Source organism: Cherax quadricarinatus, chromosome 18 (genome assembly GCF_038502225.1).
Source record: "Cherax quadricarinatus isolate ZL_2023a chromosome 18, ASM3850222v1, whole genome shotgun sequence".
In the NCBI taxonomy this organism is placed as follows: domain Eukaryota; kingdom Metazoa; phylum Arthropoda; class Malacostraca; order Decapoda; family Parastacidae; genus Cherax; species Cherax quadricarinatus.
The window spans coordinates 19,074,141-19,095,044 of NC_091309.1; the positions used below are offsets into that span (position 1 = coordinate 19,074,141).

The 20,904-nt window shown below is 38.2% G+C and overlaps 1 protein-coding gene across 1 annotated transcript in view; it reads right to left on the reverse strand.

The window, feature by feature from the left end:
- The window catches only part of LOC128689427 (uncharacterized), a 321,743-nt gene extending 303,304 nt beyond the window's left edge, over positions 1 to 18,439 (reverse strand). The window contains exon 1 of the mRNA XM_053777694.2: positions 18,186 to 18,439. The gene's annotated coding sequence lies outside the window, so the exon portion shown is untranslated. The remainder of the gene's footprint in view (positions 1 to 18,185) is intronic.
- Positions 18,440 to 20,904: the final 2,465 nt, after the last annotated feature.

The window sequence follows — 20,904 nt, forward strand, 5'->3', positions numbered from 1 at the left end:
AGCATCCATGGAACAACGTCCTTTACTAAACAGCATTCATGGAGCAACGTCCGTTTACTAAACAGCATCCATGGAACAACGTCCGTTTAAACATCCATGGAACAACGTCCGTTTGTTAAACAGCATCCATGGAAAAACGTCCGTTTATTAAACAGCATCCATGGAACAACGTCCGTTTACTAAACAGCATCCATGAAACAACGTCCGTTTACTAAACAGCATCCATGGAACAACGTCCGTTTATTAAACAGCATCCATGAAACAACGTCCGTTTACTAAACAGCATCCATGGAACAACGTCCGTTTATTAAACGGCATCCATGAAACAACGTCCGTTTACTAAACAGCATCCATGGAACAACGTCCGTTTATTAAACAGCATCCATGGAACAACGTCCGTTAATTAAATAGCATCCATGGAACAACGTCCGTTTACTAAACAGCATCCACGGAACAACGTCCGTTTACTAAACAGCATCCATGGAACAACGTCCGTTTATTAAACAGCATCCATGGAACAACGTCCGTTTATTAAACAGCATCCATGGAACAACGTCCGTTTATTAAACAGCATCCATGGAACAACGTCCGTTTATTAAACAGCATCCATGGAACAACGTCCGTTTATTAAACAGCATCCATGGAACAACGTCCGTTTATTAAACAGCATCCATGGAACAACGTCCGTTTATTAAACAGCATCCATGGAACAACGTCAGTTGATTGAACCGCAACCAACAAAGTTCTGGTCCAATGTGGGTAGGCTAATTAGCGGACATGCCAACAATACAACGCATAACTCAAGTTGACCAGAATGGCGGGGGGATATATACACAGATGTGCGTATGTACAGTATATACAAGGAACACTATATATCTGTATACGCCCAATGTATTTATACGGAGGCTTAAAGATGAACATGTATATACCCTTGAACAATATAGCACACAAGATTTATCTCTCCGCTCATATGGTAAACCAATGTTTACATAAGAAGGAACACTGCAGCAGGCCTACTGGCCTATGCGAGGCGGGTCCAATTCTCCCACCGGCTTAAGCCAATGCCTTGACCTAGTAAGATCAGACACGTCACTTAAGGGAGGAGCACTGCATCCGACCTAGTAGCACAAGCTAGTCAGGTCCAACTCTCACCCACCCACACTCACTCGGTATTTATCTAATCTATTTTTAAAACTACACAACGTCTTAGCGTCTATGACGGTACTCGGGAGTTTGTTCCACTCATCCACAACTATTACCAAACCAGTGCTTTCCTATATCCTTCCTGAATCTGATTTTTTCCAATTTAAAGCCATTGCTGCGAGTCCTGTCTACGTTAGATATTTTTAGCATGCTATTTACATTCCCTTTATTAATTCCTGTTTTCCATTTATACACCTCAGTCACATCCCCCCTAATTCTACGCCTTTCTAGAGTGCAGATTCAGGGCCCTCAGTCTACCCTCATAGGGAAGATTTCTGATACATGGGATCAACTTTGTCATCCTCCTTTGTACGTTTTCCAGTGTATTTATATCCATTCTGTAATACGGTGACTAAAACTGCGCGGCATAATCTAAATGAGGCCTAACTAAAGATATATAGAGTTGAAGAACAACCTGAGGACTTCTATTATTTATACTTCTTGCTATGAAGCCAAGGATTCTGTTAGCCTTATTGCGAACACTACTGCACTGCTGTCTTGGTTTTAGATTACTGCTAACCAGAACTCCTATATCCTTTTCGCAATCCGTAATATTAATATCTATATTATTTAGTTTATATGTGACATGGTTATTTTCCTGTCCAACATTTAGAACTTTGCATCTGTCTATATTAAACTGCATCTGCCACTTCTCCGACCACTGCATCAGTCTATTCAAATCATCCTGGAGAGCTCTGTCCTCATTAGAACTGGACAGCCTATTTTGGTGTCATCAGCAGATCTGGTTATGTCGCTATTTATTCCCTCATCTATATCGTTTATGTAGATTGTGAACAACAAGGGGCCCAATACTGACTTCTGAGGAACACCGCTTGTGACGTGCCCCCATACTGATTTCTCCCCATTTATGCAAACTCTCTGATGCCTATTTGTCAAACATGACTCTACCCAGGAATAAATTTCTCCTCCTATTCCGTGTGCCTTAAGTTTCCTCAATAGCCTCTGATGTGGAACTTCATCGAAAGCCTTACTGAAATCCATATACACAATATCATATTCAAAACGATGATCTACCTCCTCAAATACCTTAGAGAAAAAAGTTAGAAAATTCGTAAAGCAGGAACGCCCCTTTGTAAAACCATGGTGAGGTTCATTAATCAATTTATGCCTTTCAAGATGGCTACGAATTGCTTCGGCAATTATTGATTCCACAAATTTTTCTACTATGGAAGTAAGGCTTATTGGTCTACAGTTCGAAGCTAAGGACCTGTTACCTGCCTTGTAAGTAGGTATTACATTTGCCATTTTCCACTTATCAGGCACTATGCTAGTTTGTAGTGATATGTTGAAAAGATTAGCCAAAGATATGCTAAGTTCCTTTTCACAGTACTTTAACACCCTTGCAAACAGTTCATCAGGGCCTAGGGATTTGTTAGGTTTTAATTTCTCTATTTGTCTGAGAATCATACCACTAGTTACCCTAATCGTGCATAGTTTATTATCGTCCTGTTCTACATAGTCTATTATTTCTGGAATTTCTCTAGCATTTTCCTGGGTGAAAACTAAGAGGAAGTACTGAGAATTTCACACATACCCTTATCACTGTCAGTGATCTGACCAGAGTTACTCTTAAGTGGGCCAATCTTGTCCCTAATCTTACTTCTGTATACCTGAAAGAATCCTTTTGGGTTAGTCTTTGAATCCCTTACGACCTCAGCATCAATCCCTTTTTGCTTTTCTTATTCCTTTATTTCTCTCTTTAATTGAATATATTGATTTCTTAACTGCCCATCCCCTCTTTTGATACGCCTATATATGCCTCTCTATTGACCAATGAGATGTTTTAATCTAAAACCAATGTTTATATAACGAAAAGTATATATACTGTTCATCTATATGTACACAAATTTGTAGCCTTTTACACATCACATGTGTGATTATACATACATAATTTATATTACATATATTATATAATTATATATATATATATATATATATATATATATATACATGTCGTGCCGAATAGGTAAAGCTTGCGATTTTGGCTTAAATAACAACGCTCCTGGTTCAGAAAAACACGTAAGCAATCACTAGGACATATTTGAAAACTTTTCGGTCCTGAGACCTTGATCACTTCTAACATACAGAGGTTAAAATACAGTATATGTAAGCGGAGAGCGAGGTGTGAGTGACGCATGGTGACCTGAAGAATGCCATATTGGGATGAGGACGGGTAGACGAGTAGATCATGTGACTCCTGTATTGCTGGGTAGGTGGTGCTTTGCCTGGTTGAGCATCATGCATGCTAATGTTTTAGAAATTTTGTGGTTTCCAGTGTTACGTTCTACTATGTCGGTGTCGGCGATTAGCGAGGCTTCTAGACACCGTCGGCGTCTAAGGTCTTATTCGGTAAGAACGAGTTGTGCCTCATCCCAGTTCATCAACTGCCCCTTGGAGTCTGTGGAGGACACAGGAGTGCCTTAAGTCGCCTCTGTTATTGGCATTTCGATGCTCGTTCAGGCGGACCACAAGATCTCTGCCTGTTTCGCTTACATATTTCTTGGGACAGAATTAACAGGGTATGGTGTAGACGCTTGCTGTGGAAATTAGAGGTGTGGGGCTGAGTCACTCACACCTCGCTCTCTTCGTATATATACTGTTTTTTAACCTCTGTTAGAAGTGATCAAGGTCTCAGGACCGAAAAGTTTTCAAATATGTGATAGTGTTTGCTTACGTGCCTTTATATATATATATATATATATATATATATATATATATATATGTATATATATATGTATATATATATGTATATATATATATATGTATATATATAAGCCATGCGTGTCGTATGAGGCGACTAAAATGCCGGGAGCAATGGGCTAGTAACCCCTTCTCCTGTATACAATTACTAAAAAAGAGAAGAAGAAAAACTTTATAAAACTGGGTTGCTTAAATGTGCGTGGATGTAGTGCGGATGACAAGAAACAGATGATTGCTGATGTTATGAATGAAAAGAAGTTGGATGTCCTGGCCCTAAGCGAAACAAAGCTGAAGGGGGTAGGAGAGTTTCAGTGGGGGGAAATAAATGGGATTAAATCTGGAGTATCTGAGAGAGTTAGAGCAAAGGAAGGGGTAGCAGTAATGTTAAATGATCAGTTATGGAAGGAGAAAAGAGAATATGAATGTGTAAATTCAAGAATTATGTGGATTAAAGTAAAGGTTGGATGCGAGAAGTGGGTCATAATAAGCGTGTATGCACCTGGAGAAGAGAGGAATGCAGAGGAGAGAGAGAGATTTTGGGAGATGTTAAGTGAATGTATAGGAGCATTTGAACCAAGTGAGAGAGTAATTGTGGTAGGGGACTTGAATGCTAAAGTAGGAGAAACTTTTAGAGAGGGTGTGGTAGGTAAGTTTGGGGTGCCAGGTGTAAATGATAATGGGAGCCCTTTGATTGAACTTTGTATAGAAAGGGGTTTAGTTATAGGTAATACATATTTTAAGAAAAAGAGGATAAATAAGTATACACGATATGATGTAGGGCGAAATGACAGTAGTTTGTTGGATTATGTATTGGTAGATAAAAGACTGTTGAGTAGACTTCAGGATGTACATGTTTATAGAGGGGCCACAGATATATCAGATCACTTTCTAGTTGTAGCTACACTGAGAGTAAAAGGTAGATGGGATACAAGGAGAATAGAAGCATCAGGGAAGAGAGAGGTGAAGGTTTATAAACTAAAAGAGGAGGCAGTTAGGGTAAGATATAAACAGCTATTGGAGGATAGATGGGCTAATGAGAGCATAGGCAATGGGGTCGAAGAGGTATGGGGTAGGTTTAAAAATGTAGTGTTAGAGTGCTCAGCAGAAGTTTGTGGTTACAGGAAAGTGGGTGCAGGAGGGAAGAGGAGCGATTGGTGGAATGATGATGTAAAGAGAGTAGTAAGGGAGAAAAAGTTAGCATATGAGAAGTTTTTACAAAGTAGAAGTGATGCAAGGAGGGAAGAGTATATGGAGAAAAAGAGAGAAGTTAAGAGAGTGGTGAAGCAATGTAAAAAGAGAGCAAATGAGAGAGTGGGTGAGATGTTATCAACAAATTTTGTTGAAAATAAGAAAAAGTTTTGGAGTGAGATTAACAAGTTAAGAAAGCCTAGAGAACAAATGGATTTGTCAGTTAAAAATAGGAGAGGAGAGTTATTAAATGGAGAGTTAGAGGTATTGGGAAGATGGAAGGAATATTTTGAGGAATTGTTAAATGTTGATGAAGATAGGGAAGCTGTGATTTCGTGTATAGGGCAAGGAGGAATAACATCTTGTAGGAGTGAGGAAGAGCCAGTTGTGAGTGTGGGGGAAGTTCGTGAGGCAGTAGGTAAAATGAAAGGGGGTAAGGCAGCCGGGATTGATGGGATAAAGATAGAAATGTTAAAAGCAGGTGGGGATATAGTTTTGGAGTGGTTGGTGCAATTATTTAATAAATGTATGGAAGAGGGTAAGGTACCTAGGGATTGGCAGAGAGCATGCATAGTTCCTTTGTATAAAGGCAAAGGGGATAAAAGAGAGTGCAAAAATTATAGGGGGATAAGTCTGTTGAGTGTACCTGGTAAAGTGTATGGTAGAGTTATAATTGAAAGAATTAAGAGTAAGACGGAGAATAGGATAGCAGATGAACAAGGAGGCTTTAGGAAAGGTAGGGGGTGTGTGGACCAGGTGTTTACAGTGAAACATATAAGTGAACAGTATTTAGATAAGGCTAAAGAGGTGTTTGTGGCATTTATGGATTTGGAAAAGGCGTATGACAGGGTGGATAGGGGGGCAATGTGGCAGATGTTGCAAGTGTATGGTGTAGGAGGTAGGTTACTGAAAGCAGTGAAGAGTTTTTACGAGGATAGTGAGGCTCAAGTTAGAGTATGTAGGAAAGAGGGAAATTTTTTCCCAGTAAAAGTAGGCCTTAGACAAGGATGTGTGATGTCACCGTGGTTGTTTAATATATTTATAGATGGGGTTGTAAGAGAAGTAAATGCGAGGGTCTTGGCAAGAGGCGTGGAGTTAAAAGATAAAGAATCACACACAAAGTGGGAGTTGTCACAGCTGCTCTTTGCTGATGACACTGTGCTCTTGGGAGATTCTGAAGAGAAGTTGCAGAGATTGGTGGATGAATTTGGTAGGGTGTGCAAAAGAAGGAAATTAAAGGTGAATACAGGAAAGAGTAAGGTTATGAGGATAACAAAAAGATTAGGTGATGAAAGATTGAATATCAGATTGGAGGGAGAGAGTATGGAGGAGGTGAACGTATTCAGATATTTGGGAGTGGACGTGTCAGCGGATGGGTCTATGAAAGATGAGGTGAATCATAGAATTGATGAGGGAAAAAGAGTGAGTGGTGCACTTAGGAGTCTGTGGAGACAAAGAACTTTGTCCTTGGAGGCAAAGAGGGGAATGTATGAGAGTATAGTTTTACCAACGCTCTTATATGGGTGTGAAGCGTGGGTGATGAATGTTGCAGCGAGGAGAAGGCTGGAGGCAGTGGAGATGTCATGTCTGAGGGCAATGTGTGGTGTGAATATAATGCAGAGAATTCGTAGTTTGGAAGTTAGGAGGAGGTGCGGGATTACCAAAACTGTTGTCCAGAGGGCTGAGGAAGGGTTGTTGAGGTGGTTCGGACATGTAGAGAGAATGGAGCGAAACAGAATGACTTCAAGAGTGTATCAGTCTGTAGTGGAAGGAAGGCGGGGTAGGGGTCGGCCTAGGAAGGGTTGGAGGGAGGGGGTAAAGGAGGTTTTGTGTGCGAGGGGCTTGGACTTCCAGCAGGCATGCGTGAGCGTGTTTGATAGGAGTGAATGGAGACAAATGGTTTTTAATACTTGACGTGCTGTTGGAGTGTGAGCAAAGTAACATTTATGAAGGGATTCAGGGAAACCGGCAGGCCGGACTTGAGTCCTGGAGATGGGAAGTACAGTGCCTGCACTCTGAAGGAGGGGTGTTAATGTTGCAGTTTAAAAACTGTAGTGTAAAGCACCCTTCTGGCAAGACAGTGATGGAGTGAATGATGGTGAAAGTTTTTCTTTTTCGGGCCACCCTGCCTTGGTGGGAATCGGCCGGTGTGATAATAAAAATAAAAAAAAAAAAAAATATATATAAAGGAGGTTTTGTGGGCAAGGGGCTTGGACTTCCAGCAAGCGTGCATGAGCGTGTTAGATAGGAGTGAATGGAGACGAATGATACTTGGGACCTGACGATCTGTTGGAGTGTGAGCAGGGTAATATTTAGTGAAGGGATTCAGGGAAACCGGTTATTTTCATATAGTCGGACTTGAGTCCTGGAAATGGGAAGTACAATGGCTGCACTTTAAACGAGGGGTTTGGGATATTGGCAGTTTGGAGGGATATGTTGTGTATCTTTATACGTATATGCTTCTAAACTGTTGTATTCTGAGCACCTCTGCAAAAGCAGTGATAATGTGTGAGTGTGGTGAAAGTGTTGAATGATGATGAAAGTATTTTCTTTTTGGGGATTTTCTTTCTTTTTTGGGTCACCCTGCCTCGGTGGGAGACGGCCGACTTGTTGAGAAAAAAAAAAAAAAAAAAAATTATATATATATATATATATATATATGAAAATGGTATAAAATACAGACAAGTTGATAAGACACATGCAACAGGTAACTGCATTCGAATCGTTTCGCCTACACAGTAGGCTTCTTCAGTCGAGTACAGTAGAGATGTGAAGAATATGTAATCAGTCCATCATCCTTGAAGACGTAGTTTTGAGGTGGTCAGTCCCTCAGCCTGGAGAAGAGTTCTGCTCCATAGTCTGGAACAATGTGAAGTTTAAGCAGCAGAAAGTGAGGTGTAGTTCACTAACAGAAGAAGGTAATCACTGAAAGGGCACGTCCCTCTCAAACCCATACCTTCTCCACTTGAAAAGTTATCAAAGGTGTTTGACAACAGATGCATTTACACACTACGGGTTCCATATCTTTCAGGTTATATAAACTAACCCCATTCATATGTAGGTGACAGTGTACATATTATGCGGCAGCAGAAGTAACTAATGTGCAGACGATGTCATGAGGCACAACTAAAAATCACTCGCTCGATACAGCGTCCCCATTGTCGCATGAAGCAGAAATTCTTCAAAAGTTGCGGAACAAAGAAACTCAAAGTAAGAGTTGCTCGAGGGTCTAACACGCTTCAGTAATTCTTCATAATTAATGTCTGCCTACATTTTTTAAATACCTAATTTGATACACAAGTCACCAGCACAAGCTTCACCACATTCTTAACCTCATTATTATCAACATTCTTCCTACTGAAAATTTATGTGGTTATTCCAAAAGGCTACAGCGAATAAAAGCAAATCTAAAGGTATTTTTTTTTAATTTGTTTTTACACATTTTTAGGAAATTATATTACATACAAGTACAGAATGTCATTAAAATGCTTACCCAAGACTTAATAGCATACGTGTGATGAATGGTTTTCAAAACTGACAAGTTGAAGAATTGAGATACTTATGCAATATATGGGAATCTTTATTGAAGAAAGATTCCCATATGTTGCATAAGTGTCTTAATAGCATACCTCGAAATCTGTCGTGTAGAAACTGGCCAGAGTATTATTAGTCACGAGGGAACTAAACCAGTAAGAGGAAATGGCATGGTGATACCGACAAGATGTGGAAAAAGACACTTATGTACAGTTCAGGACATTTATTAAAGGAAACGTTTCGCCACGAGTGGCTTCTTCAGTCCTAATACAAAGAAAACTAAGAAAACGCGTTTATATAGTGGCAGGAGTCAGGTGAAGTGTCGTGTGGGTAAAGGTGGTGGTAGTAACAGTAGTGGAACTAAGGAAGTGAGACGGATGGCTAGAGAGGGACCTGCTGACATCAAGTAACAGCAGTTTCCAAAATGGGTAATATCCTGTTGATTAGCAATTTTGAGATGCTGTAACTACCGGATTTTTGCTTTATAGTGTTACTGACAGCGATTAGTGCAGCTTCTATGCATTTTCTCCGTCTTAAGTCGTCTTCTTTAATCACTAGTTTAGCTTCACTGAATTTCATGAGGTGTCCAACATCGTCCCTATGTGTGTGTCCCTAATGTTGAACACACGCGTTTTTGCGGTCATCATTTCTGCAAGCATTTTTGTGTTTGGCGATCCTAATGTGCAGAGATCTGGCTGTTTCTCCTACATATACTTTGTCACACACCCCCACATTGTATAGTGTAAATTCCTGCACTTGTGCCAGAATCATGCTTGAGTTTTTGTATCAGGTTCCTAATAGTAGTTGAAGAGCTGGTAGATATTTTAGCCAGTTTTCTGTCAAACATTTTTGAAACATTAGTGGCAACGTTGCTGACGTGTACAACGATGTAACTTGGAGGCTTTTCTTCAACTTGATTGGTGTTGATCTTGTTGAGGATCTGTGTCGCACGTTTCCTGCAGTCACGTATGAAGTGTAGGGGAAAGTGTAGTGAACTAAAAGAGTTGATGTATGTGCATTCTTCCTCGAGGAACTGCGGACTGGAAATTCTGTAGGCTCTCAGAAAGAAGCCAATAACTACCCCTCTTTTAGTTCTGGTGTCATATTGAGAGAAGAAATGATACGCAAGACACGTATGCAACAGTTAGGTATCTTTACTTCGAAACGTTTCGCCTACACAGTAGGCTTCTTCAGTCGAGTACGGAAAAGTTGAGAGAAGAGACGTGAAGACGATGTAATCAGTCCATCACCCTTGAAGTTTTGAGGTGGTCAGTCCCTCAGTCTGGAAGAATATCATTCCATAGTCTGAAACATAGTCTCTCACCCGAGCCCAGTCACGCTAGCCAATACTGTAAATACCGAATTACAGAAAATATCTACCTGGATGAGGACTAACAAACTTACACTAAACATTGACAAAACCTTCCCTTCCCGCTGCGCGTAAATTACTTGTCATCCTTATTCTTGGTAGGAGAGTTGAAGTGACAGGATGGAGCCTTATATACCGCCAGGAGGTCAGATATAGGTCACTAGTAGAGGTAAGAATGTAGTCGTTGGGAGGTCACGTCCCTCTCAAATCAAGCCATTCTCACTAGTAGAAGTTGTCCAAGTTGTTTTCTGTTCTTTACCAAGATACCATTGAGTTGCGGTGTCCGACAGAGTGAATATTAAAATGGTATAAAATACCGACAGGTTGTCAGACACTGCAACACAATGGTATCTTGGCACAGAAAAGAAAACTTGGACAACTTCTACTAGTGAGAATGGCTGGATTTGAGAGGGACGTGACCTCCCAACGGCTACATTCTTACCTGTACTAGTGGCCTACATCTGACCTCCTGGCGGTATACAAGGCTCCATCCTGTCACTTCAACTCTCCTACCAAGAATAAGGATGACAAGTAATTTACGCGCAGCGGGAAGGGAAGGTTTTGTCAATGTTTAGTGTAAGTTTGTTAGTCCTCATCCAGGTAGATATTTTCTGTAATTCGGTATTTACAGTATTGGCTAGCGTGACTGGGCTCGGGTGAGAGAAGACGTATGTAGTGTCATCTGCAATAGTGTGGGTTTGAGTAATTGCGAAGCATTTGGTAGGTCATTTATGTATAGGAGAAAGAGAAGAGGGCCAAGGACACTTCCCTGTGGGACACCAACTGTAATTGGTTGTGCGGAAGAGCTTGCCCCATTTGCGTACACATATTGGCTTCTGTTGCTGAGGTATGACTTGAGGTAGTTGAGGGAGTGCCCTCTTATACCATAGTGTGACAATTTTACGTGGAGCAAGTCATGGTCAACTGTATCAAAAGCTTTACGTAAGTCAATGAAGATCCCCAGTGGGACTTCTTTTTCTCTATTGCAGTGTATATATGTTCTAGCATGTGTATAATAGCATCATTAGTATTTTTATTAGGCCTGAATCCAAATTGGCAGGGGTTGAGTATGTTTTGGGAGATGAGGTAGGAGTAGATTCGTTTATGAATTAATTTTTCGAAGATTTTTGAGAGAGGGTGTAAATTGGATATTGGCCTATAGTTATTCAACTCTGTCTGGTCTCCTCCTTTATGGATCGGGGTGACCCTTGCTATTTTGAGAACTGTAGGGAAGGTGGAGGATTCAATGGATTTGTTAAAGAGTGTTGCAATGATTGGTGATAGCACTTGTGACACTTTTTTGTATATAAAGGGTGGTAAGGTATTTAAATCTCCTGCCTTGTTTTTTAGTGCGTTGATAATAAGGGAGACTTCGTATGGGTTAGTCGGAGCTAGGAACAGTGTGTTCGGGTGGTTGCCAGTGAGGTAGTCATTTGGTGGGGTATCTGAGCTTGGGATTTTATTGGCAAGGTTTTGTCCTATAGTAGAGAAGAAATCATTGAGTCTGTTAGCTGTTTCTGTTGGTGGGAGTTGGGGTTCATCTGATTTTGCTAATTTTATTTCCCTATTTCGTGATATCTTTTTTGTTCCAGAATTTCTGATAGGGTTTTCCAGGTCTTTTTTATATCACCTCGTAAGTTGGATAATCTGTTCTCATAATACAATTTTTTTGCCCTTCTTATCAGGCTGGTTAGGATTGACGAGTAACGTTTTGTTTGGTCTCTGGTTATGTGACCCATTCTGTACTGTTTTTCATATCGGTGTTTTGTATTTATGGATTTGAGAATGCTGGGTGTTAGCCAGGGACTGTTCAGTCTCTGCTGTCATCTGTTTAGTTTTTTTAGGGCAGTGCTTGTTATAGAGGTATTGGGTCTTTTTTAGAAAATTATTAAAACATTCGTCAATATCTGTATAGATTTCTAACTCAGTGTGCCAGTCAATGTTTGTTACTGCTGTTGTGAAGTTATTAATGGCTGCCTCATTGTGAAGTCTGAAGGTGACTTTAGTAGTGTCTTGGGGTAATTTACCAAGAGTTATGAGGAAAGTAGGGTAGTGGTCTGTGGTATTATCTGTAATTATGCCTGATTTTAAAGGGGATATGGTGTTGGTCCAGATGTGGTCAAGTAGGGAAACACTAGTCTCCGTAACTCTTGTAGGTTTTGTTACTGTTGGTAGCAACATGCAGTTACTCATTGTGTTTGTGAATTCAGTAACGTGTGGGTCCTGGTCTTGCAGGAGATTTATATTGAAGTCACCTGAGAGTAGTAAGTGATCTTTGTTCATGCGTGCATCAGTTATCATACTTCCTAGGTTTTGACTAAATTGGCTAATATTTGACTATGGAACTCTGTAGATGTTTATCAATGTGAGAGGTTTTTGTAGGTAGTTGGATTTGAATTTAGCTATTATATATTCCCCATGTTCATCCCTTGTGCAAGTATTAGTGATACATTCTAGTTGGTCTGAGTAGTATATAGCTGTGCCACCACCTTGTTGATCTGTCCTACAGTTGTGTATGGCTGTGTAACCAGGAATGGCATAGACATCTGTAGTATCAGGCTTTAGCCAGGTTTCAGTTAGTGTAATGATGGACATATTGGCATGCAAGGAATTAAGTAATGCTATGAGGTCATCGTAATGCTTGCTTAAAGATCTGATATTGTAGTTAAAGACAGTTATGTTTTTGTTGGCTCTGAGAAGTGCCTTTGATTGTTCTGCTGTGTAGTAATTACAGTAACTGTTTGATTCATTTAAGTCATTCAATAAGAGGTTGGTATCAGGATCAATGCTTGTAATCATAAGATTTGTAGTGAATCTATAGTTAGAATTAAGTATGAAACAAAGTAAATATTCTAAGGCTAAAAAATAGCACCTGAATTATTTAACAAATGTAAAAATAATGAGCTAAGGTAGTTTTTTAAAGCTAAAATAAAGGAGACAATATAAAAGGGACTAAAATAATTAGTGGTGAACAAATAAAGTGATGATCAAATAATGGAGCTTGGGAATATGATAGTAGGTAGTACTTTAAAGGTAATTCTAAAATAAAGGTAATTCTTTAAAGTTAGAATTATAATATAAAATTATAATATAAAAGGGACTAATATAAGTTGTGGTGAACAATAAAGTGGTAACCAAAAAATGAGCTTTGGAATATAATCGCAAAATAGTGAACTTATTACACTTTAGCACCTGAGAATAGCACCTTGATTATTTTAACAATTGTGAATATATGAACTAAGGTAGTTATATAAAACTAAAATAAAGGAAAAAATATATAAGGGACTAAAATTAAGTAATGGTAAACGAAGTTAAATGGACAGATAGTCACTATGAAATAATATCGGTTTAGGAGTAAGATCTGATTTGTAATATTAAATAAGTTGAGCAGTTTATTGCACAATAAAAAGTAAAAAAATGAGGTAGTTGGTACTAGCTAGCAAAAGATAGTTTTGGTACTTGCAAAAAGTAATTGGAATATACACTAATTGCACACACAATAAAAAGTGACTAAAAAAAACAAGTAGTGGTAAACAAAATTAAAAGGACAGGTAAGAACAATGAATAATATTAATTTGGAGTAAGATTTGACTTGTAACTTAAAATTATGAGCAATTAATAGCAGTAAGAAAGAAGTATAAAGTATTGGAGGTAGTTAGCATTAGCTAGTGATGAAAAAAATAATAATGCATAATATAATAGTAAGGTACACTATATGCACCACACGTATATATGTATTAAGGGCACTTATCTAATCTGTTACAGAAATGTCCGCTTTTCTAAGGAAGGTAGAGAAATCATGTTCGTTTGAGATAGTATATTGTTGTCCTGTTGATGTTTTCTTTACTAGTATTTTCCCATCTCGCGTGAAACACTGATGTATTTTGTTTTCCTGTTTAAGTTTTCTCAGCCTGAACAGAAGGTTTTGACGTTTTCTTGTTAGACACTCATTTATGTACACTCCATTTTTTCATTGTAATTGCTGATTTAATTAGGTCCTTTCTTTTATCGCATGAATGAAGTCGGATCATTATACTGTGTTTACTTCCTGGTTTTCCTAGCAAACGTGTTTCTTTGATTTCATTGTTTTGCATGATGACTTGTACGTGGTCCTGTATTATCCTGACAGCAGTTTCTTTGCACTGTGCTTGGGTTATGTCACTTGGAATGTGTGGACTGTTTATTATTACTGCATCAGACAACTTATCTTGCTCAGTTTTGTCGTCTTGGAAATCAAGGTATTCATTTAGTCGAGTGTGCATGTTCTGATTCCAGTCCTTGATTGCTTCTTCAACCTTCATATTTATTGTAGTTATTTGTTCAGTGTGACTGGCTATAGCTGCTTTCAGAGTATTTTCTGTGTCAACACTTCCCGAGGTAATCTTCTCTTCAAGGTTTTGGATCTTGTTCTCGAGGTTGGTTATCTTGGATTCTCGTCGCTCGAGTGTTGCTTTGATATCTTCGATTTCGTTTCCTAGAGCAACGATGTAGTCCTTGGTATTGACAGGAATAATCATACCTGAGTAATCATGGGTGAATCCTTTGAAGGGAGTGGAGTTGGAGGGGGAGTCAGCCATGTTTGTTGTTGTTGTTGTTCCCTGGGTGGCGGCGGTGAGGGGGGTTGATGATACACCGGCGTCCTGCTGGGTAGACAAGTTGAGTTCTAGGGTCCTTGCTGTTATTCTTTTATTACTGATGTTGTTTCTTCTGCGATATCCTTTCATAGTATCATTGAAGTAGATACTGTGTAGCAATGGAGAAGGCTTGTTTTCTCGGAGCTTGGGTTAAGTGGTTGTCTGGCAGCGGAGGCAGTGTTTGGGTTAGCAGGGCTGTCTTCCTTAGATCTTCTAATTTTGTCAAGATTTGGGTTACATTCTTAGTATTCTTGGGTCATTTTGTGGTCTACGTGGGTTCATGTAGTTGAACTTTTACTTAGGCCATCACAAGTTTTGATGAGCGATGTTTTTTGAGGAAGAAGAGCTGGTAGGATGCCGCTGCTGCCGCCGCTGCTGCTGCCTTATAACCAAGGTTAGGCTGATAGGTCCTTAGCTTCATATTATAGACCATCTCCCACTTTGTAAATGTGTATTATATTTAACATCTTCCGTTTGTAGTGATCTACTGAGGAGACTAATAGATGGATAAGTTCCTCCTTACATTCCTTTAAATTTCAGAATAACTGAACACGACTCACCAGGGCCTGCTGATTTGTTGGGTTTCAATCAGTCTAATGGCCATCACTATTAGTATAATTTCCGTCCTGATCAGTATAATTGTCTGGGATTTCGCATATATCCCTTTCCGTAAAAACAGAAGAAATAAGTATTTAAAAAATATTACACATTTGTCACTAACAGCAGACCGACCAGTTATATTTAAGTGGGACTATCTTTTTCCTTAATCTTATTCCTATAAACACTTCAAAAACTTTGAGGTTGTCTTTTATACCCTAGCAGCCTTAATACGACGTTTCGCCCAAGGCTTAAGCAAAACTTAAAAGGATCCTCTGCTATCAGCGTTTTACTCCCACTTGGTTAATGCTGTCACCCCTGCACCAGAGAGATGCACCCCATCCCTTGCATACATGTTTGCCACAGAAGTTATCCTAGTTGTCAATGAATGAAATTCAAAGTTCCTTGCAGTACTTTTCTAGCTAGCAATTTACCATAATTACCCAAAACATTATTAGTTATGATTATAAAGCACCTACCCAGTTTAATGTTTCGTCACAAAGTGCACGATCATTTCACATCTGCTGGACTAAAGGCCAGATTACATTCACTGCCTGGTCAATTAGGCTCTATGCCAGCGGCTCCAAGCTCTACACATTTATCCCAGTTTATCTGGCACTTTCAGCACTTTCTCTTGAAAACTGCCTTTGTTCCAATAATATTTCTGTTGGTTGCTGATGGAAGGTGGAAGCCTGTATATTCAGGTCTGAGCACTAAACCTGTATGGGGTCATACAACACCTGGGGTGGGGAGAGTCAATGAGGTTTGGCAAGATCCTGAGTCCCTTACTGGCGTCAAGGAACTTCCTTTGAGAGAAGTTTTTAAATCACAGACGTTGATAGTGTATTGATAGTTTTTGTGTGCAAGGATGCGTTTATTCTACACTTTCATAACTCTCCCGCCAGAAAGTTACCGTAGCGTATAGACTGGGGCCCTGACCCAAAAGTGTTTCCCCACCTACATATTAGGCATCTCTTCATTCCACAAAGTACATTCCAGGTGGTTTGGATGTTTTAATGACTACGCGGGAAGAAATCACAAAACGGGTGGCGCTCGAACCCTCCGTTCCCTGAAAAGGAGCTGTAAACATTTTAGACGTGCGCACAAGAGATTTGAAAAATATCCGCAGTGTTTCTTTTTTGAAAGTTCTCATAAGCCAACTAGTCATTTGCCCTTTCTTTAATGCGTTTGCCTGTTTGTTCACTAAACAAGGTTCATGGTAGGAAAGGTGGAAAAGAGTACAGAAGATAGTATCCAAGATTTGTTGAAGTTACCTGTACGTGTCTAATATAATATATATGTGTGTGTGTGTGTGTGTGTGTGTGTGTGTGTGTGTGTGTGTGTGTGTGTGGAAGGTTGGTGTAGCAAAGGAATGACAATGTAAAGTGTGGAGAGGATATACACTGGCACTATCTTAGTATGCAGCAAATTACAAGTTTAGAATACTACAGACACGTATAAACAGTGCAAGCACATTTTAAGTAAGGTTGGTAGCACTAAAAATATGCAGGATGTGTAACAATTAAGGTTAGGTAAATGGACACATGCAACTCGGACATTGAAGCAACATTTTGCTCTAAACTTTGCAAGCCTTAAAGAGACAATAACTTGCACGTATCCCTTTACCTAATTACTGTCCATATTACTACCAATATTTATACAAATTGTGGTTATAAAAGATGTGATACCTTTAGAGGATACAGTCCAGTAATGGTTGAGATACCTATATTTTTTTTCAAAAGGAATCACTAAACCCGTAATGGAGTCTGAGCCTGCAGAGAGAGACAATTAGGTTTGATCCGAAGAAAGGGAGTAGCCCTTCACCAGCATGAAGACACCTGCACTGAAGTAACCATTACTCTCAGTAAATTAAAAATAAAAAGGCGAAGAACTTATAGTCAATAGTGTCAACTATGTATTTGTCTCATGACGTTATGGTTATTCACTAGATGAGGGGAGCTGCCCAATGAACATTCACCGCTGAGCAAAATCTGAGAAGAAATATTTAAGCAGTTGAAATCTACAACCGCTGAACATTTCAGTTTCCTCTGCTTAGTAGATGATACGTCCACTGGAAATTCTGCGTCTCCTATTGTTGCAACTCCTATTTTATAGTCTATTAATTTACGTTATTTTCCATTTTTACTTTAACTTTGGAAATTCAACCTTACTTTTTCAGTGCTGATGCAGTGTGCTCGTCTGCCTTCAAAGTTACATGTTATCACATTAACATGTTATCATGACATGCTACACTTACCACTAATTTACAAAGACAATTTATGACACGGTCTATTGTCTATCACCGAAACCTAGCAAGATCATGCATGACGTACTCCATTATGACAGTAACTTGTTAATTTATAACATGCTCCTTTTATATACAGTAACATGTTAAGATAATGTGTGATATATTCCTGTTCATTACAGTAACCTGGTAAGAATGTGACAAGCTGCTCTTACCTGGTGCCAGGCGTCACACGTAACAAGTTTGACCAACTGGGTTGAAGTTAATCGATGGCAGACTTTAATGATATATGTCTGCAATGTTAACTCATATATAAGCGCCATTACTTAAGCAAGGCAAACTATTAAGCTACGACCAAAATAAATCTCTACACTATACAGTGTCACTTTTAGGACACAGATTCCTGCTACTTTATGGTCCAATGTTTGTGAAGTATTTAATTTTCAGTATTTCATAGTTTTTATAAACTATCATTATCATGGGGTATAAGGCTAATCCGAATACAGTGCATGGAGAGTAGGGAAATCAATTAGGTTTGATTAAAAGCAATGAATTAGTTCATCTCCTTGGAGCAAGAGCCGACTCAGACATCCAGGTATCTTCCTTGGAGGTGATACACCTCAAGTGGAATATTTTATTTTAGTTACATGGTAGCCAAATTAATATAACCAGCACTAATAATTCGCTTACTTACCATAGCAGTGTCTTCAAACAGTTAAGATATACTAGAGACAATTTCAACACATTCCCACGTACGTCCTGATAATGCTATTCTGTAGATATCATTCAAGTTTAACAGGCTTGTGAAGTTAGAGCTGATATAAACACGAGCACAACGCAGGGTAAGTGTATCACAGAGGTCAACAATACTGGAGGAGGTGAGGTTGAGGAGCGTGAGGTACAGTCGTACACTGAGGCCAGACCAGCACCTTCTGGTCTGTGGTCTGGTCCGCCGGCACCACGCGTGGTCCCTCCTGCTGCCACCTTCACGCCACAGTGTCGTACTGGAAACACCTCACCAACCAATTATCACACATTATAATAATTTACAGTGTTATTCACTGCTTATGCTTCTGCTACATCTATCCGTTGCTTCTGGGTTACTTGGTAAATGGGGATCAAAACCTATAGCCTAGACTGCCGTCATTAAGGTTATAATTCATCTTGTTCACCACCAGACAAGAATATACTTTAGCATCAAGCATAAGGATTAAAATAAACTTACAATGAGAAATACACCTTTGGGTGTATATATATATATATATATATATATATATATATATATATATATATATATATATATATATATATATATATATATATATATATATATATATATATATATATATATATATATATATGTCGTGCCGAATATGTAAAACTGGTCAATTAGCAAGAACTCATTTAAAATTAAGTCCTTTCTAAAAATTTCTCTTATACGTTTAAAGATATATTTTTTTCATTAATGTTAATGTAAAAATTTATAATTTTGCATCAAAAGAATCTTAGAAAACTTACCTAACCTTATTATAAAAAGAACAATTTATTTTAGCCTAACCCAACTAAATATATTTTAGATTTGTTTACAATAATTTAACACTAAACAAACACAGTGAAATATATTTTTTTTCGTTAGGTTCAGAATGATTTTGGCGAAATTATTGCATTCACAAATTTTCACTTGTCCTATATGGCAAGATGAGCGTTGCTATTTAAGCCAAGATCGCAAGTTCTGCCTATTCGGCACGACATATATATATATATATATATATATATATATATATATATATATATATATATATATATATATATATATATATATATATATATATAGATATATATATATATATATATATATATGTATATATATATCGCGTGGATTATTTATATATCAGATGGTAATATGAAATGACTCCCAGGTTCATGTAATTCGGTTTTCTTAACCATTTATTACAACTCTGTCGAATAAATATCACATCGGAAAAAAAAAACTTACTTTACGAACATCATAAATCGAATATAAAAAAAAGTAATTAGGGCACCAGGGCGTAATTTCTTAATGACCTTCCATCCCTAATGAAAAACAGAAAATACAATAGTGCAGTCTTGGCTAGGCTTAATAAAATTAAATTACTTTGTTGTAAATTTTATTAAGGTCAAGTTAGGCTTCTGAGTTTGTTCTAGTTCAAAATACTTTTTTATTTTATTAACAAATCGGGCGTTTCCCACCAGGCAGGATGACCAAAAAAAAAAAAGGAACAATTACACCATCATTCACTTTATCACTGTCTTGCCAGAGGCGCGCCTACATTAGAAAGTAAAAAAAGCAACATATCAACACCCGTCCTTCAGACTGCAACCACTGTATTTTCCACCTACATTAATGTCGTGCCGAATAGGTAAAACTTGCGATTATGGCTTAAATAGCTACGCTCTTCTTGCCGAATAAGGCAAGCTGAAATTTGTGTATGTAATAATTTCCTAAAAATCATTTTGAACCTAACGACAAAATATATTTCATTGTGTTTGTTTATTATCAAATTATTGTAATTTTATTTGAAATACATTTAGTTGGATTAGGCTAAATTAAATTGCGCTTTTTATAATAAGAGAAAATTTAAGAAAAGACTTAATTTTAAATAAGTTCTTTCTAATTGGCCAGTTTTACCTATTAGGCACGACAATATATATATATATATATATATATATATATATATATATATATATATATATATATATATATATATATATATATATATATATATATATATATATATATTGTGGAAAATTGCATTTACGTGGATGTATAATTATATACATAACAGTAAATGAACAATGATAACTATTATTTATCAGTTAGACAAGTAGGAATTTGGGACACTAAGGCCGCAAAAAATGTCCCCCTTCGATACCTACCACTGTCATATCCACAAGTTGCTCTGGACCTATTAATTAAATGAAATATACATACACCAGGAATACTGGTAAATATATAAATTTGTGGACTGTATATTAAAAATAATAAATGGTTATATATATACACAATTACATAACAGAAGTAAAATATATCTTAATATCACTCACCAATTTGACTGGAGATTAATGTGTACCATACTCAGAAAACCTCACTCTAGCTAAATCTATGAAAATAATGCTGGCCAGAATTACAGACAAATCTAGAGAGCTTATCTGAGGTTCCTGGAGCTGTCTTGTCCAGTCGTCTGATATCTCAAGTTATGCAGGAATGCACATCCACCAATTTCGCCTCCTATTTGAGAGGTGTGAACACAATTTTAACCTCTAGAGCACGAAAACTTCTTCCCATTACACCAACGTTTGTACAAAGTTCAAAACCAAGATGGCGAGTCACCCCCCCCAGCCGCAGGTTTCCCATTTTCGATAACATACTTCTT